Consider the following 22,439-nt stretch of genomic DNA (forward strand, 5'->3'; position numbering starts at 1 on the left):
TCATTGCTCTTCTACAGTGCAAGTCAACAGTGGAGCGGCTATGTTCTACAAGCTACTGCACAGGTGTATACTGCTCAATCATCACGACACCCTCATGACGTGTTGCTAAGGAAGCATTTTGACTCCCAAAATACAAATTTTCGTTGTGCATAAATATCCATGAAGTTTAGAATAAAATTCCTGTTATTTAATGTCTTCCGCTCGTACCTTAAAGATAGTTAAAGATTTAAATGACAGGTGTCCCCATGCACCTACGTATGTTACAGAAAATGACACATATAACATAGGGTTACCTTTCATTATTGGGAAGTACAATGTAAAAATAAGTTATTTTTGTTGCACTATTTTTCGGCACCACATACCTTTCCGAGCCTGTGACACATGGCTCCTTTGTCACAAAATGCCACAATGTTTACTTTACTTCATTCCAAAGTGTACATAATCTGAAAACTAAAAAGTCTCTGGTGAGTCTGTCACCTCAAGCAACCCCTGAGTTTTTGTTTCTCTTTTTATCTGACCTTGGGTAAGCTCATTAAGGGCATGTGATAGTCTCCACCGGACTCTTCCTAAGCTCTTCAATCCATGGCAGTGTGCCAACTTAGCTCTCTTGGAGCCAGATCTGGCTCTTTCATGCACTTGTTTGGCTGTGGACTGGGACGACTACCCCCGTGCCCCTCTATGATGCCATCACTGGTTCCGGCCCACATAGACCAACTTTTGTCATAATTGTACATTTTGCATGTGACGTGATATTGTTATATGGCTGTGTCGCCGCACTCCCTCTTATCTCCCCAGCTACTTCTTTATAGCGCCGTGTTTGACGTGAAATTGACATAATATTGTTATCAGGGAATTCTTTATTTTTGATTTCATACCACCATTGATGGATTATTGAGATGGTTGATGCCACCCGATCTAGAAAACTAGGAATAAATTGTCATCAATTTAGAGTTAACGATAATAGCAGTGCCCCCCACCCCTTTAACAACTAACATTACCCTAGTAGGCACTTATCTAGCCTTCATAAATCTACATCCATGAAATGTCAGTTTTAACTCCATTTAAGGTGAAATTTAGTTCTTTCATTTAGTTATGCGCATCAGGTTTGTCAACACTGCCAGGAGGCAAGGAGAAAAGCATTGATCATATGGGAGTATGATTTGATTCATTCTCTTGGGAATATAATACTTCCGATGGAATATAAAAATATATCAACGGGAAGATGGCAGTTTGAAGATACATTTCACCAGCAAAAATGTCGAAACTTCCATTTGATTAGCCGTAACTTGATGTTGAAGTTGATTCCCTATAAGGAATACATGGGATTCCGAAAATTCTTATTCATCATATTTTTCAAACATCGTGTCCAGCTTAATAATCAACATAAAGAAACACTTCCACTTGCAACATGGAGAGAAATTCATATTCTTGGATACGCCCAGGTTTTTTTTTAGTAGCAGTGCCCATAGGGGCGATATTGAAATAAATGCACAATTGGTGCATAATTGTATCTCCTCCCCTTAAAAGCTAACCAAAAGTAGTTAGAACACTTTTTGGTAGTATTTAGATGAGATATAAGTTCAGACTGTTTACTAGGATTAAACAACACTGTAGCACTAGCTGAAGGATGCACTAACATGTAACCAAAAAAGGGGTCTGTCTCAGGGCAGTGTTCACTTATATAGTAGCTAGCTGACACACACCTTCTGCCTCTAGGGCTTTAAGTTAGTACGTATACAACACTTTATCGGACTTCTCAAGGGCATCATAGAGTTAGTAGGACCAAGCCCCTGCGTGGTCTGTGGTGTAGGATTTTTGTTTTGTTTTTTACCTATATTGGTTTGGAATAAAAGAGTATTAGTATATATTAGTATCTCTTACTTAAGATATTTATTCAAGCTTCCAACGATATACATAAACTTTTTTAAACAGACAAGTTTTGGTGATGCAGAAGAACCCCTTTTCAGCATTGGGTTTAGAAATATCTACCTTGGAATACAAGTACCCCAAAGCCGCCCCTAGGAGCGCAGCAAGATATTTCTCAAACTGTCCCCTGAATAACCAGCCTTTCAGCAACCAGGAGAATGTCTCCCAGGTTTACAGAGTCATCACACTTTTATACAGAAAATTTGTTTACATTTTTCCAAGGCAACCCTATAGTTGTTTATACATTCATAGTTACAGAACTTTTACGTTTTACAATTTTCTTTAATTTTAACAAAATATCAAAATCTTTAAAATTATTTTTCAGTAAGAATTCAATTTAAAAAAACCTTTACATGTGTGATATTAACAATATTGTATTTTTAAAGAAAGAAATATAACATCTTTTAAAGAAAACTGAGTTGAACCCAGATTAATCTTACACAGATGCAACGGTTAGTGCTTGAAAAAGCTGCAGTCGACACAGTTTTGCCATACTTTGACATCTCCATTTCCTGTGGAATTCTATGATGTGACTAACCACGTAGGAAATATGCTAATAAAGGGTATAATGCTTGAGAAACACACTCTTTGAAAAAAATATTTCTGCAGACTGCAACAATCCTCACATTGCCCACCACATCTTTTGATGCCCAGGGCAAATAACCCCCTCAGGTATGACCTTGGCATGTGTGCATAATTAAATTGCAATTGTGCAAATTATTTATCAAAATAAGAAAAAAACGAGGCCATTTATGGGAAGGCAACCCCTGAGTGATGGGACATCCTTGGTTTCTTTTCGCATGTTGATAACAATTTTAAGAAGCATATTTCGTAAGACTTTCCAAGTGAAAGAAATGTCAAAATGTTAATAAATTTCAATTGCAGTTAAAAACAAGAATCCTCAGAATAAAAGTTTCCATTTATACATAAAATAAAATAATTGGTGATTTTTTGCATTTATGTTACATTTAATTCCAGAATATTAGTTGTTCTGTAATTACACTGAACACAAGGGGTGACTGTTATTTATACAATATGCTATTAAAATAGATCTATCATCATCATCAACAAGCTAATGTAGTAGTTTTAAGAGTTTTACCATTAACTAATGTTAAGGTAATATTGATGAAAGTTTATGGAAACTTCAATATGAAGTTACAAATTTTTACCCTCCTATCTGGATACTTACCAAAAGTTAATGTGCGAGATGTTAATTTAACTTTGGCAAAGTTTTATGACAGTTTGTCAACATTGTGCTCAGGTAGGCTAATGAGAACTGGACCTACAGTTTAAAGTGTGATCTGAACAACAATGTGCTTCCACTGGGGATTGAACCTGAGGAGGAGGCCTTTATTTCGTTTTGTTCTGTCTTGTTATGCTCATTCAATCTATGGAAATTAATTAATGACTGAAATATCTTTAGTTAAACATGAACAATTTGTAACTCTTCTCAGCATAAATGCTCAAAATCTTCAATCATAATTATCGGTAAACTTTAGTGATTGCTTTTCTTATTTGGTTTATAATTTCATAGCAATGTATACTGTTACAAATACAAGGTTTTCATATACTGAAGCAATAAAATAAATTTGAAAAATTCATAATTTATCTTTATTTATAGATAAACTATGTTTATATAAAATACACATTATACTGTACAATAAATCTTTAGAATAAAATAATCATTCATTTGACAATTTCTTACAATGTAGTATTTAATTGCATTACACTTAATTTTTTTTATTCTATCAAAAATGACTCCATTAAAACTAACATTCCACTTGACCCAAAACATTTTGTGGAAATTGGCCATGACATGTGATTTTGCATGATTTGTAGAATAGCAAGTGATAATTCACTTATGCCCCCACATGTAAAACACTGCTGTCTGTAAGTGTATCAAAGTATTTTAATGAAAGATGTTACATGAAAATATGAATCATAAATATATATATACACAGCCCCAAAATTGATTCTCCCCCTTTGAAATTTTACGTGTGCCATGGAACCACATCAGCAAAATGAATACATGATCAAAAAGTCTCAATTTCCCCGATATATTTCGAAACCAATGTTCATCTGTTTATTTACCATTGACTCTAAAGTATAATCGTTACTGATTATAACATTTCCACAAGAAATATCCATAAAACGAAGATCTACATCTGCAATTCAAGAGTTTGGTTAAGTTGCAGGACAGTGGTAGCAATAATTACATATAATTAGTGTTTCGCTTGATTACTTAGTAATATGGGGGAACAGGGAAGAAGAAGTAGAGACAGCTTGATAGTTGGAATGAGGAAATCAGAAGAGCAGGAATGAAATTCAGTGCAGAAAAAAGCGAGGTGCTAATAACAACTAGAAACAGAACCAGAAATGAACTTAACATAATACAGTTCATAATCCACAATTGATATAATATCGAGATTTTTTTGTACGTGAAGACGGATTGTTTTTGCATCTGTGTGGAAAAAGTCAAATGCAAATCTTCACTCGATGCTTCAAAAATTGAAATTTTAGGCAAACGTGCAATCGTGAAATGCTAATTGCAAATTCAATTAAATTGAAAAAGCCGTTTATATGATGCATTTAATCCAAATCCAGAATTTTAACGTGTGTATCTCAAGTATGACCACAGATATAAATTATTATTGACTACTCCTAATATGGAAAACACGCGGATGACGTATGGCGAGATGCAGCCAATCTCAGACTCTGCGGGGGGTGTAAGGGGTGCTGCTTCCACATAGTGCACCCAATAGTCAACCTCACTTCCACATAGTACACCCTGGACTGCAGACTAACGAGGCTCTGGCGACTGGCCCCATGGCCAGTATAATTTTGTTTGTGTTGTCCTGCATTTTGTCCTTACTTGTGCTCCTTTACAGCCTCAGCTTTTAATGAAAGTCAGAATATTTTATGCTTTTAGTTATGCAACGTTAGAGTTGTTATGTTTAATGATAAGGGGCTGGACCCCGTATAATGTGACAGGTGCAAAATAGCCTTAGTGCTAACACACCCAAAATTCTAAATTCAAATTCAAACTCTGCGGGCTGCAGGTGACTTGCCCAGTGTTGCCGCTTTGCTGCAGCTACACGGTCTACGCTGCGGGAATACTGGAAGTGCGTTCCGTTGGTCCGATCCAAAACATTGTGGCAGTGTGAAATAATGAATAAATAATTTACCATATTATGAATAAAATACATTTTCTTTGTATGCTTTAGTTGTTATATTTTCTAGCTTTTATCCAATCTTTATACGAACGTCTTTTTCTCCGTTTCATTTTATGTCGCTCATTTAAAACGAGTAAGTGCAACAGCGAGCTTGATTTGATGAAGGCAATGAAATATCTTACCAAATATTCGAACCCGTGACTGCTGGCTTCACAGTCTCCTCTGTATATAAAATAACGGGCCTGCGATGTACAGCAACAGCAACTTCATAACAAAATAAACCAGCAAGAAAGAATGCATGTAAGGGATCTTATCAGGGACGTCGTTAGGGGGGGGCTGGGGGGGCACTGGCCCCCCGAAACGTTCAAGTGGCCCCGGTAAACTGTTCTACATTTGCTGAAAATTTTACTTTCATGACAAATATTGCAAAATAGATTTTTCAGGATTTTTTTATTTCAGTTAGAAACACTGTTCTTAATTTGAGTGACACGAACCCAAAACCACATTTCTTTCTAGTTTTCCTGGTTCTAGCCATAGTGGATGTCAGTGTAGGAACCTAGAACTTCGTTGTTTCTCGGAATTTTGAGGGAGCTGTCTTTCCACCCCTAGCAGTCGCAGGTCAACAACAGGCAGGGTTGGGCGTTGAGTGTTGCCGTTGCGTCCAAACAATGTTTTGAGCTTGATTAGATTGAAGAACGACCGCTTGTGCAGCGGTAAACGACATATATGCAAACAGTTACAACTGGTCCCGAATCAGAGCGCAATACACGCTAAATAAGTATAATGGTGGCAGGATGGCTCATATCTCCAGGTAAGTAGTATTATTCGCACCAAATATCTATTCTACTATTGAAACAGTCTAAAACACGCAACGTGTTAAAAGTAATTATCTTCACAAACTGTACGATTTCTCGAGTCGCATATTTTTCCCTATATCGTGAAGACCGATTTTGAGATCCTCCTTAACAAACGATGCCTCCCCGATTGCGCACTGATAGCGTTGTTGCCTTGTAATCGAGGAGTCCCGGGTTCGAAACATGAGTGGAGATACACAGTGGTCCGGATCTTACTTTAAACTGTAGGTCCAGTCCCGATTTGCCTTACTGTGCATAAAATGGATTTAAAATGGGGTGACGTGGGGTCAGCACGTCGACCTCCCAACCGTTATAAGGGATATCCGTAAAGAATAATTATATTCTTGTGGTAAGGAGTCGTTGTCATTTAACAAACTTTTATTGATTTATTCCATCAGCATTATTTAAAATGTAGTGCCATACTGAACTTACCAACTAATCAAAGGCACATTGATTGCTAAATGAGGCATTTTCCTTGTGTTGCAGAGCAGGTTCAGTTTTTGGAGTATTGCAATGTTTTATACAGTCCGTTCGAAGAATTTTTAGAAAATTGATGTCTTGTCAAAGGGACCACCCTCGAATAAATATCTGTGGATGTTTTACAAGTTTCATCGTATTTAAGAAGGTAATTTTTCCGGTGCAACTTTCCTCCGTACAACATGTCTTTTGCCACTCGAGCTGAAGAGCCGATTCATAGGTGCAACGACCTTGGCAGAAATAAATTCTGATTGGCACCATGTTGACAAAAGAATCAAGAAGTCCCGCAACCTACAGAACTGGAAGCGCTCGGATCCTGCGGTGACATACACTTTGGTTGAACACAAACGGATGCATTGGTAGGAAATGCAGTGATTTCATGGGTCGTCCCTTTCTGGGAAGTCAGGGACGTTTTGAAAACACACTTTCCCTTCATGCACACCAGGGGGCCTAAGCCAGGTCACCCCCTTCCCACAAAATCTTCTCTCCATCTGGCTCTGGTTATCGGCCGCGCCGAAACGCACTGCAGGTAGCTAGGACTTTCTGGGTTAATTACTTTATGGTTCAGCATGGACATAGGCTTTTCAAATTGCAAGAGACAAAATTCTACTGTTTGTCCCTTATCTGGCGGGAGATGAATGACAAAAATGTCGCGGTTCCTTCAGGTTTCCACACTCAACCTTTGTGCTCATAACCTGCAATGAAGGGAAAGGCCATAATAAGCCTTTGTAATGTACCGACTTTATATCCTTGTGCTTCTTTTTGCCCTACTGTGTTGATTGGTCGACAATTGATGACTGTCAGCTAGTTCGAAGAAGAGTTTGATCCGAGAAGTGGTTTTATAGTTAGCTTCCGTAAACGTGAGATTCCGGTAGGATCACGGAGTGCTTGAGATCTCATTTTCATGCATTGCGAGTGAAATTTCGATCGATTTGGTTCATTTTACTTTGCTCTTCTGCCACATTTGGGTAATTGCGAAGATGTGGATGAGTGATGATATGATTAAATTGATCAATGGACACTCACAAACACCCATGCTCAGTCCGGAATTCGAACCCGGCACACCTGGCATCGTAGCACGACGTGCTAACCACTCCGCCACGGGGGTAGGCGAAGTGAAATTTCGAGTGTGAAGCTGCCAGCTCGTTTTCCTTTCGAAAACATTGAAGTAGGATCGACTGATCGACCAAATGTCCAACAGGAGACCGGGTTTGACTCCGAGGGCGGTTGATATCACATGTGATGAAGAATAAGTCACATTTCAATTAAGGAAGGAAACGAGGTATGTAGTCAACTTTATATAGTAGTGTGCATGCTCTAGAAATAATGTTTCAAAATTCTGCATATTTTGTGATTTTTCTTAATTTAGCCCTCACTTGGGTTGTCAAAGGTCCATCTACCCATAACTTCTATGGGTTTTATTGGGTTCTGTTGCACGACCGGAACTTTTTTCTCGCACAATTTAAATTCGGTCCTAGTAGTGTATTGTTCCATTAAAAAAGGTTACTGGATCATATTTAAATTTATCCGGAAATTATTCCTGCACCGAATTTTAATTGATCCTGGAAAAAAAGGTTCTTGGACAGTGTTTAAATTCAGCCGCAAAACAAGGTTCCTGCACCGTATTTAAATTAATACGGAAAAAAGTTTCTGGACCGAATTGAGGCCTAGAACCCATTTACACTTGCTGATTTTCTCTCCCGGATGGGAAATGAATTTATTTACAATACCTGGACCAATAACAACCCTGGGATTGTTAAAGATTAGGGAACGCATACATTCTTATTTGTTCTATAGGATTTCGTTATAGGACCGAAACCTTTTCTCTCGCACAATCTAAATTCGTACCAAGTTGCGAATTGTTTCATTTCAATGCGGAACTTTGACTCTATTTAAACTGATCCGGAAAAAATGTTCCTTGAGCGTATTTAAATTCTTCAGGAAATAAGGACCCATTTATGCTTTCTGATTTTCTCTCCTGGATGGGAATTGAATTTATTTAATATTCCTGGACCTTTAACAACTCTGGCCTCCACCCGCAAATGCAGACGCTGTGGCTGCTGCTTAGGCGGGAAAGTTCACTACGCATACAAATAAAATTAACCCAGAGTTATATAGCGAATAATAGTTACTTCCATAATAATATCATGAAATATGGAGAGCCAAATTACTTATCAAGCATTTTCTGTTATTTGTTTATTCTACTGGGAGCGAAAATCTTTTGCCCTTGCTGGTGAACTCGGTTCCTGCAAATTCAAGACGGCATTTTCTAATTTTCATTTCTATTTGGGCCGACAACTCCGTGATGGAGTGGTTAACAGGTTACGCTACGAAGCAGAATGTCCCGTGTTCGAATTCCGGCCTGAGAATGTGTCTTCTTTGTGATGGTCCTTTCATCAAGTTAATCTTAACTCATACTCATCTTCACGATTAGCTAAAAGTGTCAGAAAAGTGACGTAAAATGAAACAAGTCAATCAATAATTTCTATTTCGTTATTTAACGCCGCTTTTCTACCTCTTGGGTTAAATACGACGATGAGATTGAATGATGATCCGAAGGAATAGCGATGCGAGACATGATACAACCACACCTGTCCAAGGTCCGAACCTTGGACCTCTGGTTCAGTAGTGCGTCATGCTATGCTTCGGGAGTGGAATCCTTTGAATGAAAACTATAAAAGTAGGGTGAAAGAAAACAACTGTAGTGTGCAAAAAAAAACATGTTTACGTCCTCTAAGGAAAACTACAGTTATTCAGTAAAATTAATTTTGAAGGGCAAAGCCTCCGAAGTGTTTTTCCATTCGGTGACGCATGGTCATCACATCGAGTCCCATCTAGCTTTGAGAGTGGAATTCGCTTACATATTGATTTCAAGTAGCTTCCCAATTGTCCTCACAATGTTAGGCCATCACAGAAATTTTGGAATTCCTACCAGGGATCGAACCTTGAAAGACTAGAGCGCAATAATTTGAGCGCGCGGGAATTTTGTTGTTTCTATTGCCATCATATATTCAGTTTTGCACGCGCAAAGAGGATTACTTTTAAAAAATTAGATGTGTGCATAAAATTTCAAGTCATCATTCTCCAATGTGTACAGTGCGACGCCACAAAAGACTCGTGCATGTCCCATAGAATTGTGGTTAAGGGTGTCGCCTTGCACTAAAGGCCGCCGGATTCGATTCTGGTATAAACAATATACATGGGATACCTATCTTGAACTCATTACACAAACATTTCATTTTCGCACCGTTGTCATACTTGTGCACCTGATTCCAGCACTTTTTTATATCTAAACTGACGGAAGAGTGTTTTCTCTACTTCTCAATTTTCTTCGAGCAAATTTACAAATCTAAAGAGTAAGGACTAATGACATTGTTCTTGGTGTCTCAAAAATCTGACATAAGAGAATACATGGATTTTTAAAGACTGTCTAGATGCCATTAAGTTAATAAGTTTAAGTTCATTCTGCATTTAGATTTCCGAATAGTGGCCGTGGATTTCGCGAGTCTATATCCGTAAATATTTATATATATATATATATATATATATATATATATATATATATATATATATACACACCCAAATACACATACTGTACGTATACTTATGTAGGCCTATATGGTATATTAATAGTTTGTTAGTTTTTAATGGTTTGATAGAAAAAAATCTTAAGTTTTGGGCCCCCCCGAACTGATCAACCTAGCTACGTCCCTGGATCTTATGTATGTGTACGAGTTCAGGCTATATGGTAGGAACACAAGAGTGATAAAAGAAAATCTGCATTCATCAATTACAGCATCTGAACAATGCTTCTCTGTGCACAACAATTCGATTTGTAACTAAAACTTTCGTCTTACTTTCCATGTCAAAGCTGCTGGCTGAACCCAAAGTTTAAAGTGCTGCCGGTGGAGTGTGGCAACAAAGCGCACTTCGTTCTAGCAACGAGACGAAACATGGCCAAGCCAGTTGCCAAGAGAAACAATTCTGTCTGTCGTTTTCAATTTGCAAAATATGAAAAGATAAGCCATAAAAATTTAATTTTCATTCCATGCTCATTATTTAGATATGCTTTGTATCACCATTGGACTGACCATTACCGAGATTGCAACACTGTTATTAAACATTAATATTGGCTGTTCCACAAATGATAGCAACATTATATATGGCCGAGATATTTACACGTAAACAAGTTTCAATCAAAAGAAATTTCATATTTTTACGACTGGTTTTCAAGAAGCTACAGACGATTGAATTCGACTTACATAAAACACACATGAAAGAACTACACTTTTACGAACTTTTTTGTTTGAATAGAGAACAGACAGAGCTAAAATCAATTTGTCTTGCTTTTGTCTAAAACCAGACACTTGTAGCTTTCCAATGAGGTATAATTGACTTTTTTCCTCCCACGGAGTACAATTTTATAAGCACGTAAACAGAGGGCTCAATATTTTTGTCATGGATAGTAATCATTCATTAATCTGTACCATGCATGATAATCGAATTATCTGGAAGGAATTTGTTGTTATTTTAGATATCAAAATTAGCTATTTTATGAAGATCTTGTTAACAACCAAAATTACATGATGTAATTATGTAAAACCATAGATATGTGTAAATACTGGTCAGGTTGCCTAGACATTTTGTCAAAAACTTTTTTGTATAAAAGGAGACTGAATTGTAAGCTTTTTGGCCTACTTTATCCAGTTGTCGTAAGGCTAGTATCTCAGATTGACCTTGTAGGTTGGAACTACCCATACCTTCGGGCAATTTGGCATTAGCCAAATGGGCTGTTCCTCATAAAGCTAATATAGATTTGGGTGATAGTTCCTGTAATACTAAAAAAAGTAGATTAATCTTGGTAGGGTTGTCCGTTACAGATTTGTAACAGATCTGCTGTTAACTCAATCCAGGATTGCCAGTCTAAAGTTATACTGTATTTATGCAAATAAGAAATAAATATAAACTTAATGGTAGAAATTTCCATAACCTTTTCATTTAAAATAAGAAAAGGTATAAATCTGATGCCAGTGACCAGTCAGGGTCTGGTCATCTGTTACCCTACAAGCCTAAATGAGGAGTCTAATTTGGAGTAATGCAGCTGTGAGCAGTCACAGGCCCTAGATGACCAGCGGAGGTTCTTGCCAAACCATGTAACCACCAACGACCAAGACAGTCAGTGTGAAAACAAAATGGTATGTCACATCAAAAACGTGGTGATAAAGATGATAAAATGTAGAATGATGCAGACACTTTGTTTTGGCATCAGGTTCACTCCACCTGCACCATCTCTTGATGGTTAATTATGACTGAATACAGGGGATAAGAGGGCTGCTGGAAAAGTTTCTGCAATCAACATGAAAAAAGACATGTGAAATTCTGGGAATGGCTCAAAGTATTTACCCTTATGATCGATACACTTTTGCATATGTTCAAACCAATTTTGAAAGCATTTTTCCACTCTGAAGCTGGTACCTCAGAAACCACTGTTCGGAATGCGTCAACAGCTGCTTCAGGTGACACAAATCGCTCACCACGCATCTTATTTTTCATGTGTGGGAACAAAAAGAAGTCATTAGGTGATAAATCAGGTGAGTACGGACAATGAGTCATAAATTCAACATTTTTACTGGACAAAAAAATCAACAGTTTGGTGTGCTAGCATTGTCGTGGTGAAGAATAATGCTATGATTTGGGTTTGTTTTACACAATTCATTGATGACCTCTGGCAAACAAATTGCTGTATACCACTCAGCATTTAGTCCTTCGATCTTCTAAAGCTATTGTTGCAACATGTCCGGTATAACCGAAGAAAAAAGCAATCATTTGCGTGGCAGCACTCCTCGAACAAACAAATTTTGCTGGTTTCGGCTCACTTTGAAACACCCAAACAGTGGATTGCTGTTTAGTTTCGGGTTTATATGAATAGATCCCAGTTTCGTCCACTGTAACGATGTAGTACACCAAATTTGACTTGCTTCGGTTGAATTTTTTGAGCATTTTTTACACCAATTTACACAAGCCTGTTTTTGAGCTTCGGTCAAGTTGTGTGGGATCCAACGGCTTGAAAGTTTCCATACGTTCAGATGACCATGCAAAATCGTATGTATTGCTTTCATGCCAATGTTCAAGGATGCCTGAATCTCACAGTATGTCACATGCCGATCTCTCTCAATCATTTCACGCACAGCATCAACATTACTGGCAACAACAGACGTGGATGGACGACCTTCACGAAATTCATCACTGAGAAATGTGCGAACCACGCTGGAATTCGGAAAACCAATTCTACACAGTCGTATTGGATGGTGCTTCATCCACAAAAGCCAAATGAAGTCACTAGATGCATTGTTTCCGTGTTAAACTGAAACCGCTAGGCATCAGAAGAAGTGTGCAGCAGGGGTATTCTGCCACAAAGGAAGTGATGTAAGTGAGGTGACAAAAATAAATTTTATAAAGAATATGGAGGACAGAATCAAGAAAATATGCACGAAAGAATGTGAAAAAGAAGGCAAAATAAATAACCTATGGAAACAGCTGGAAAAGAATGGCTACGAGAAGAAGGATAGACTGGACATAAACAGAAGAAGGAGAGTGGCAGGGGAGAATTGGAAGAGAAAGAAAAAGAGGAAGAGAAAGATAAAGAGGAAGAGAAAGAAAAAGAGAGGAGGTTTGGAATAAGGAGTATGGGGAAGACCACAGAAAAAATATGCAAAGTGCTTAGGAAAGCGGGCATTAAAACTTACAGGAAGGGAGGGAGAAGCATCTTAAGAATAGCGAAGAATGCAAACAAGAAAAAGGAAAACAGAGAAGAGGAAGAGGAAGGGATTATCTACGAAGTGAAGTGTAAAGAATGTCAGAGTGTGTACATAGGAGAAACGAAAAAGAGGCTAAAAGACAGGTTGAAACAACATAGGGATGATGTACGACTTAAGAGAGAGAAAAATGCGATATTTAAACACATGAGAGAAACAGGACATGACATAGAGTGGGATGAGGCAGATAGGAAGGGAGAAGAGAGTACTAGTAAGAAAATTTAAGGAGGCCAAGTAAATAGAAAAGAAAGACGAAGACAATGAACTCGAATGGGGGACTGAAGATAAACAAAGAATGGAAGAAGGTGTTAGAAAGAGTGGAAAGGACAAGAGCGAAAGAGGAGAGAAGAAGGAAGAGGAATGAAGAAAGAAAGGAAAAGAGAGGGAGATAAAGAGTCCAACTACTTTCCAGATGAAAGAAAATGTTTAGCTAAATCGCCTGTAAGGTGACAAGGGAAGGCCACCTGCTGGAATGTTCTAGAGAGAAAACAACTTTCTAATAATCTTGTGTCTGGAGGGGAGTGATTTCTGTGTATATATATATCTTCCTGTTTTGTACCTTGTTTCATTTGTACTGGGCAAGAGTCTGAAGAAGACCTTGCTAGAAGGTTAAAACGTTACGTTTAGTTTATGTTTTAAAACAAAATAAATTTTCTGCCTTGGTCAGCATATTGAGTTTTTCATATCATGGAAACAAGGTTTAACCTTTAGGTGCCTGATCGTCTTGATCGAGATGCTTTGTCAAGGTCGTAGTTTTTACGTTATAACTTCGCTATTTTTGGCTAGAATTCAGATTTTCTTTTTTCATATTGTTGTTAAAACACATATTTAACAGAAATGATTGTTGCACGTTTTCTTTTTTCATGAAAATGGTGGGAAAAAAGGAGACTTATTTTTTGTATCTTTTTTCAAGGGAAAAATTTTGCCGACAAAGAAAGGCCAGCTTTGTTGTTCTAAAGCAATGCGTTTCCCTCACCCCTGGAAACTGCATTCGAAGGAAGTTTGTTTATCGGTACCCGAGGTCAAAAGGAATGTTTTCCGTCCTTTTTCGGGGGCCGGGAGAACCCAATTTTTTTTTTAAAAAAAAAAACGATTTTGGGGGATTCCCCCACCTCCATATATATGCCGAATGTGCATAAATTTTATATAGTCTGAATGTGTGATTCATTCCGCATACAACAGTATAACATTCATCTCTCTAGGGCAATTAGCCTCTGAGCTACAGTCATTTCAAGGTAATGCTGCATTTTGAAGCTTGAATTAGTGGCATGCTGACCATTCCTTTTGGGGTACAACTCACGTTACATTGGTCATACGATAATAATGCACAATTTTTTTGTTCCTTACATGCCAGCGATAATTTCCATTTGCACGTCGACACTGTCATGTACTTTTTTCTTGGGGGAGGGGAGGAATCTCAATTTTTTCCAAAAAATTTGGAATTTTGGGGGTTCTCCCCTCCCCCGCCTGCCACATATACGCCGAATTTGTATAAATTTTATATAGTCTGAATCTCCGGTTCATTCCACGTACAACGGTATATCATTCATCTCTCTAGTGCAATTAGCCTCCGATCTACACTCATTTAATTGAACTCTGCATTTTGCTCAAAATCGGCTCGGGCACCAAGGGGTTACCTGTAAAAATGGCCTTGGGCTCCTAAAGGTTAACCCTTAGTCCGCCGCAATTGCATATTTGCAACAAAAAAAAAGAAGGCCCATTGTAGCCGCTGTTGCAGATATCCAACAAACAGGTTTAGATACAATTATCAAGGGTTTGCCACACTTATATTTGTATATTGAGTTTGAAACACTGACATTTCGTTCGGGAACATGTTTTGCAATCGTGTTTACGAAAATTCCAAAATTCCTCCCCCCCCCCTTTCTCGGAATATGTCACGTGTTTCCTCTCCTTATTTGATAGACACAATTAATGCTTGGTATTTACGATGCTGTGTTCCTCCAAGCTTCCAACGCTGTGATTTAGCACTGATAAGGCACACATTCTTCTTCGTGTTTGGACCTGATGCACTGATGTTCTACCTGCAAAACAAAAGTTATCCGAAGTAGATTGGTCCCATAGTGCCAGAGTTATTACGATTTTTCTCCATTATGTATACGAATTCAAATTTCGCGCTCAAAGCTACACTGGGCTTACTTTCGTCAGACCACGCGGCGTACTAAGGGATGCCCCCGCCGGGACTCGAACCCGAGGCCTCCGGATCAAAGCGAGTTGAGACGACCACCCAACACGCTCGGCTGCCGAGGCCGGCATAAAACTGTTAGGTTGGCTTCTTAATGTAAATACATAGCCTACATTTCAATAAAAATGTTAATTGTTATCTAAAAAACAAATGAGCAGACACAAAAGACATAAAAAGACTTTGAAACGTTTTCTAAACGTTTTTCATGTTACATTTCATTTGCATGAAGAATATAATAGCTGCTTAAAAATTGCTATATGAAGAGATAATTTTTATTTTTAAAAAAGGGAGGGAGTGAGTCATTCATTCATTTCTTTCAGTGATCAGAGGCCTCCCCAATAATTTTGACAAGTTGGCGCCCCTGTGTGTGTGTGTCTAATCAAAAGCTAACATAGTACAATGACTCTTTTGTTGCATAGCAACAACATAATTATTTTTTTTTGTGGACGCTTGACATTAAACTATCCTATAGTGGAACCACGAGCAAAACAACCTGCGCAGACCCCCGCTTCCTGTGCACCGTACCCCCGGGAGTAGGGGAGGGGGAGAGTGGACCATGCTTCCTTATGGCCGGAGGTGGAGGGAAGAAGGGAAAGCTGCGCAGGGACTTTTGGTCCCAAGGTTTTTTTCCTTGTGGTCGATCTATACCGCACTGTCAAGGTTCCGGACGCCCCCCTCTTCGAAAGACTTACCAAGTACTAACATTAAACAATGAAAATATACTTGTTTAGCATTTGCTGTATAATCGAGGGTTATTTAATATTTCTGCCGAACTTTGAATGACAGTACGAAATATATTAATCTGAAACATTAATTTTTGTCAACTGGATCTAACATTATTTCTTGTTATTTAATAAATATTCAATTCTTTATCCGTTTGGTTTTGATTTCCTTGCCAGGGAAGTTGCTTTCATACAAATTTTAGCGATCTTAACTACATGCTTTTATATCTCTATTCTTACACAGTTTTTACCTATTAGTGTAATAATAGCAATACAATATTAATTTAATATTTATTATTTTAATTTAATATAATTATGATATAATCATTATTATTATGATTTCTGAGACACTTGTTTTGGACCCCCCTGCCGAAGTGCCTGATAGTGCACACACAATGTTTTTACAGATTTGCCCTGGCCATATACAATGTGTTTGCTCAAGGGAATTGGATGTGGGATCACTCCTGGTCCCTACTAGGGATGAAAACTCTTTTTCGAAAAAATTCAGAATCGAAAAATCCTTTTTTCGAAAACGAAAAAGAAAATACAATTTTTATTTTCGAAAAACGATTATTTTTCGAATAACGAATAATTTTTGGAAAATTGAAAAACGAACCGTTTTCGGAGATTCGAAAAACGATAATTTTTTTTTCGAGAAACAAGAAATTATTTTTTCTTAAAAAAAATTGAAAATTGAAAAATTCAGTTTCGGAGTTTTCCTTTCGAAGGTCCAGTTTTCAAACCTGCCATCTTCGGGTAAATACTGCATGTCGCTACCATATGCAGGAATATTGTGAGATTAATTATCATACAGCCAGACACCCTTATTCGGCCGCACTCCTCAGGTGACGTTTCAGTAGGATAAGATGTATGGTCTGTGGGGCCTCTTCGATGGCGTAGTGGTAACGTCGTCTCCTTGTAATCAAGGGGTCCCGGGTTCGATACTCGGTTGAGTCTCACAGTGGTTCGGATCCCACTTTAAACTGTAGGTCCAGTCCCGATTAGCCTTACTGTGCATAAAGTGGACTTAAAAGACAAAATCAGTCAATCAAGATGTATGGTCTGTCGGAATTTTTCTTTTGATACGTTTTGTGCTATGGTGAATAAGCCAAGGAAATGGTTCGAAATAGTACGTGTGTGCTTCTAAATACCGGCAATATACAATAATTTATGCGTTATAAAAGAAAAGGAAGATTCCTGGACAGTTCCGGTCAACAAGGAGAATAGTATTTTCAAAATACTAACGTCAGGTCAACAAGACGAGAATTTCAGACAAAGGAGGAAACTTTCAAAGGTAAAGGTAAAGTTCCCCGTGCACATAGCACTGGGCCATGAAGGCACATTTAGGGGATGTGGGGGTAGGGCCATTTTGAAGGTGATGTGATCAGCACAACGCTCAGGCCGCCTTTACGTCCCAGGGTTACCCCCAACCCATTGATTTGAGGTTGGGTGAGCCGCAGAGCCGCTTTATGCGGGGACAAAACCGGAACAATTCCGATCTTAGATCATCCATCTCGGGAATCGAACCCTGGTTTTCCGCCTAAGACGACAATTTCAAACAAGAAGAGGAAATTTTCAAACAACTTCTAAATTTTCAGACTTTGTAGGAGCTTTTGTAGCTACACTGAGGGATGGGGACCAGTGTTGCCATATGAAGGGGAATTTCCCTTTTTGCAGGGAAAATTGGACCTAATTTTAAGCCAAAAGGGAAGAGGTAAATTGGATAAAAATGTTTTAAAAAATAGGGAATTTGTAGACACCGGACTCAATATTAATACAGATTAAGTTAGGTCTCAGTTTCCTATTCACATTTTTTCAGGTCATTTCTTATTTCTATTCCTTTGAATATAAGCCTATGACTTTTTGTATTTCTGTTTTGTATTATTTTACGTCGCTCTTCTACGATAAGGATGAATAATGAACTTATGAAATGGGTAATGTAAAAAATTTAAGGTTTTCACTCACACAAGCTGAGGTCAAGGAGAAAAATATTACAACCATTACTGCTACTAATTATTATCATAACTTTTGTTATTGTTATTAGTATTATTATTATTACACAATTTCTTTATATGAAGGGAAAAATTTGGCGAGAAAGGAAAATTGTATCCCTTGGAAAGGGAAATTTGGCCCTCATATTGTGGCAACACTGATGGAGACACGGTTATAGGCTATAAACGGCTGGCTTTGACGTGCTCCAGGCCCTAGTGGGAGGCCACATCCGAAAATGTAGAACGAAGAGATGATCCGAAATGCTATTGGATGATTCGATTAGGTTATTTTACGTCGCTTTTCTGCCTCTTTTGGCTAATTGCGACGATGTATATGAGTGATGATATGATGAAATTGATGAAGGGACACTCACATAGAATACCCACGCCCAGATCGGAATTCAAACCCGGGACCCCTGGAGTCGTAGCGTGATGTAGCACGGTGGTCGGCGAAATGCTGGAGTATTAGATGTGACCATCAATACTATGGTAATATTGCAGCTAGATCTAAATGTAGTATTGTAGAGTTCAAACATTATGGTCTAAAGTAACTGCAAAAATGTAACCCCTCTCCAGACAAGCAGCAACATGTCGCTTACAGACGAAAGTTGTCACAATTACACAGCTTGGTACTTATTTACATTCAATTCTCATAACCGATACCTCTCCAGCGCGGCACCAGGCCATTTGGCCGTCGGACATTTACCTCATAAGACAAGCTTGGATAGCTTCGAAACTTTGAAGCGTTTTATTCTCGAAAATGGCTGGCGTGTGCGTTAGAATCACATCAATACCAGAGGGTACTCAAGCACGACACGAAGTCTCATCCCAAACTTCATTTCTCATTTCTCCTTGTTAGAGAAATACAACGTCAACATGAAATTACTTCGGAACAATGCATCTGCTTGATACTATTCATCATTTTAAGTTTTATATCTGTATTACCCACACACCGAGTGCCATACATTTCCAAAGGTTTGTAAAAAACTAATTTTTATGTATTAGGGGGGGATAGAATTAGGCAAAAAAAGTTACCTTCCGCTGGAATCGAACTCAAGTTGAGCACATGTTACTCTGACACGATAACCAACATGCCAGACGAGAGAACTGAACTCAAAGTTTTTGAACGAATCGAATGTATTTTGATGTTTATGTTCTCACGTTGTATTCTCTCTCTTTCCCTATGTCCGTCTAACAATCTATAGTAACTTCAATCATTCTTTGCAGTCTGTTATTGCTGCTGTTAGCAAGTCCCACGATATGAGGTAACATGGATAGGCAGATTTTTCTTTCATTTTCTGTATTTTTAGTTGCTTTTGTTTCTCCTTAGGTTAATCGCGACGACGACGATGACTGCTGTTTAAATGAATGTGCTGAAGGGTTACACGGAAATTAACACCCACGCAGAAAAGCCAAAACTCGAAGATTGGATCTTCAGTGTGAGGCATGTTTCAGAGAGATGATGTTCCTCTTTGCGTGTGTTTCTTTTCGTTAGGTTGGTTCATGGTGTTTCGTGAGTTAGTTTGAACAGACAAAATAAATAAATCAGACAGATGGAAGTGAGTAGAGAATCGTAACTACTGGATCTTCTCGAAAACATATACTTCTCTCCGCAAAATAATATATATGTCTTCTTGTGATAGGGAACCTATTAGAAGAATAAAAGGACAGATTAAATTATTAAATTTGATGTGTGTCCTTTCATCAAAATACCTTGGAATTAATATTACACACTTCTTCACTGATAGAAAGAAAGAAAAAAATTGCCCTTAGTTGGGATCGAACCTAGGTCTTGCCTTGCTGATGAAAGCTCTGTCTGCCAACCAACACCCTACCAACAACGATGCACTCTCCTTCAATCTGTCTGTTTCTTTCCCAAACACCTGAAGAACAAAATGTACCTTCATTGCTCTCATGATCCTTTCTTTTTGTAATAATAGAAACCACGTACGTTATAAATTGATGCGCTCTTACTATGAAAAATCCTGCTTTACATATCGTGTTCTCCATTTAACGTTCTTGGGGCATTCATTTAGAAATTTAAACCTACCTTCGTCGTGTATTTGTTTTCATGTGCGTGTGTGTGAGAGAAGAATGGTGTGTGCGTATGTTGAATGTTGTTCTATACCCTGTCCCAGCTAACTGTAGAACAGGGCCGCGCATAGCGGCAAAGGAGGAGGAGGGAAATCGAGTGGTGAATGCGCAGCGTTGCCAACCGTACAGTCCTGACCGTGGATGTACGGAAATATCATGGCACCGGACCTTAGTCCGTACGCTAAATGCACCGCTTGTCAAAATTTGCACTTGCAGTTTTATCCCTAATATTTCCCTAAGACAATTTTAAACCAAGCGTACGGACCTGGAGACAAGAACACGGTCCGTTTGCCATGTGCGCACGGTATTATCGTTTTCAAAAGTTTGCAACGCTGACCGAGCAAAGCAGGGAAAGTGGGTAAGTACAGTCCTTCATTACGCAATTCCGTTTCTCTCACTGTTCATTGGTGGAGCCGTCTCGAGTCAGTACTTGCGCAGAGACTTGTTCTCGTTCGCCTGGTCTACAGTTAGCTGGTACGGGGTTTAGTTATTATTTCCTTCCAATGCATTAATATGTGTAAGGTCAAGAATATATATATGTGTGTGTGTGTGTGTGTGGGTGGGTGTGTGTGATGGTGTGTTTGTGTGGGTGTGTGTATATACAAGGTGGTTATAATTAAAGTGACGGTGTTCAGAGTGGTACAGCACGGGCTGTAATGAGAGTAGCAGTCTGAAACTTCGTAGATATGCTAATGAAGCAATGCGCTCGCGAATTATGCAAAAAAAAAAAAAAAAAATAGTTCCAATTCTCGCCACCAGGGTAAAAAATGGCGCTGTAAGCAGTCAAAACTTGGTATAGTTACAGGAAAAACACTATAAATCGCAGAAAACAATACTCTTTGTAATAAAATATCGCTACAATTTCACTATTCGAATTACATGAACATTACTAAAGGAAAAAGCAACAAGCGTCACCAACAACAGCCAGGGAGCTCACACAATGGTTAGGCAATTTCACCGACTTTGACGTCAGAGTTATGGAAAATTCCAGGTTTTGACTGCTTACAGCGCCGTTTTTTACCCTGGTGGCGAGAATTGGAACTATTTTTTTTTTGGCATAATTCGCGAGCGCATTGCTTCATTAGCATATCTACGAAGTTTCAGACTGCTACTCTCATTACAGCCCGTGCTGTACCACTCTGAACACCGTCACTTTAATTATAACCACCTGGTATTTTAGACAAAATGATATAACATGGTAATGTATATTTCTAAGGATGATGTAGATAGGAGTGTATTTGAAATTTGTTTGTAGATTTTATGTAAATTGTATCTTATGTAAATAAAATATATAATGGGCATAAACAGCCATATGCATTGCTGTAAGTCCAATAAATATATTGATGATGATGATCAAAACAAGACAAAGAAAGTTCGTAAATTTATTGCGGTTGGAAACTTTGACAAGCATCCTAATAACGATTTTTGTTCCGCCAAATATAGTGCACTTCGTAAAATAACTTGGTGACATGGCAAGGCAAGATAAGTGTGAACATTTTGTAGTAATATGCATTGTAACTTTCAATGAGCTTAGAGATTTGTGTACATAATGATATTTTATAACATTGGTTATTTTCTAAAAATAATCATGTGAACAGCAAGGAAGTAGTGCAACTTAGTAATACTGCCTGACTTATCCTTAGAAAAATAACATGCCGAGTTCTATGCGTGCGGGAAAGTCTCCGTGTTCTCCGAGCTTGTTTTCAAAACACCAGCAAGAACAGCCTTTGAAAAGGGGTGAGAAACAGATTCTACTCAATATTTATGTAACGTTCTGTCAGTGGTATCCTGAGAAACCAGTAAATGAAGTGGTTAAGTTGGTATCCCAGTGCAGTGGTGTGTCAGTGTCTGCAGTTTTAAGGGTTATGAAAGAGAGAATGACCGGGAGAGTAACAATGTATGCGGCTGCATATTCGTCTGATGTTTTGAGAGCGGATTCTCACATTCAGAGGTTCTTATATAAAATGAATAGGTGCGGCGAACTATAAGTGTAACAGCAGATGATTGCGGTCATGAATCAGCTGACGCGGAGTGATACATCGAATCGGTGAGACCGTTTGTTTACAGAAGGTCTCAGGGTTGGTGATTTACACTTTAATGCAAAAATGCGTAATTAAGAATAGTAGTAAAGAAAGGTATGGTATATTTCTTTTGATTATGATTATTAAACATGTGTTTGCTTTT

This window comes from Lepisma saccharinum, chromosome 7 (assembly GCF_977018435.1).
Source record: "Lepisma saccharinum chromosome 7, izLepSacc3.1, whole genome shotgun sequence".
NCBI classification, from domain to species: Eukaryota; Metazoa; Arthropoda; class Insecta; order Zygentoma; family Lepismatidae; genus Lepisma; species Lepisma saccharinum.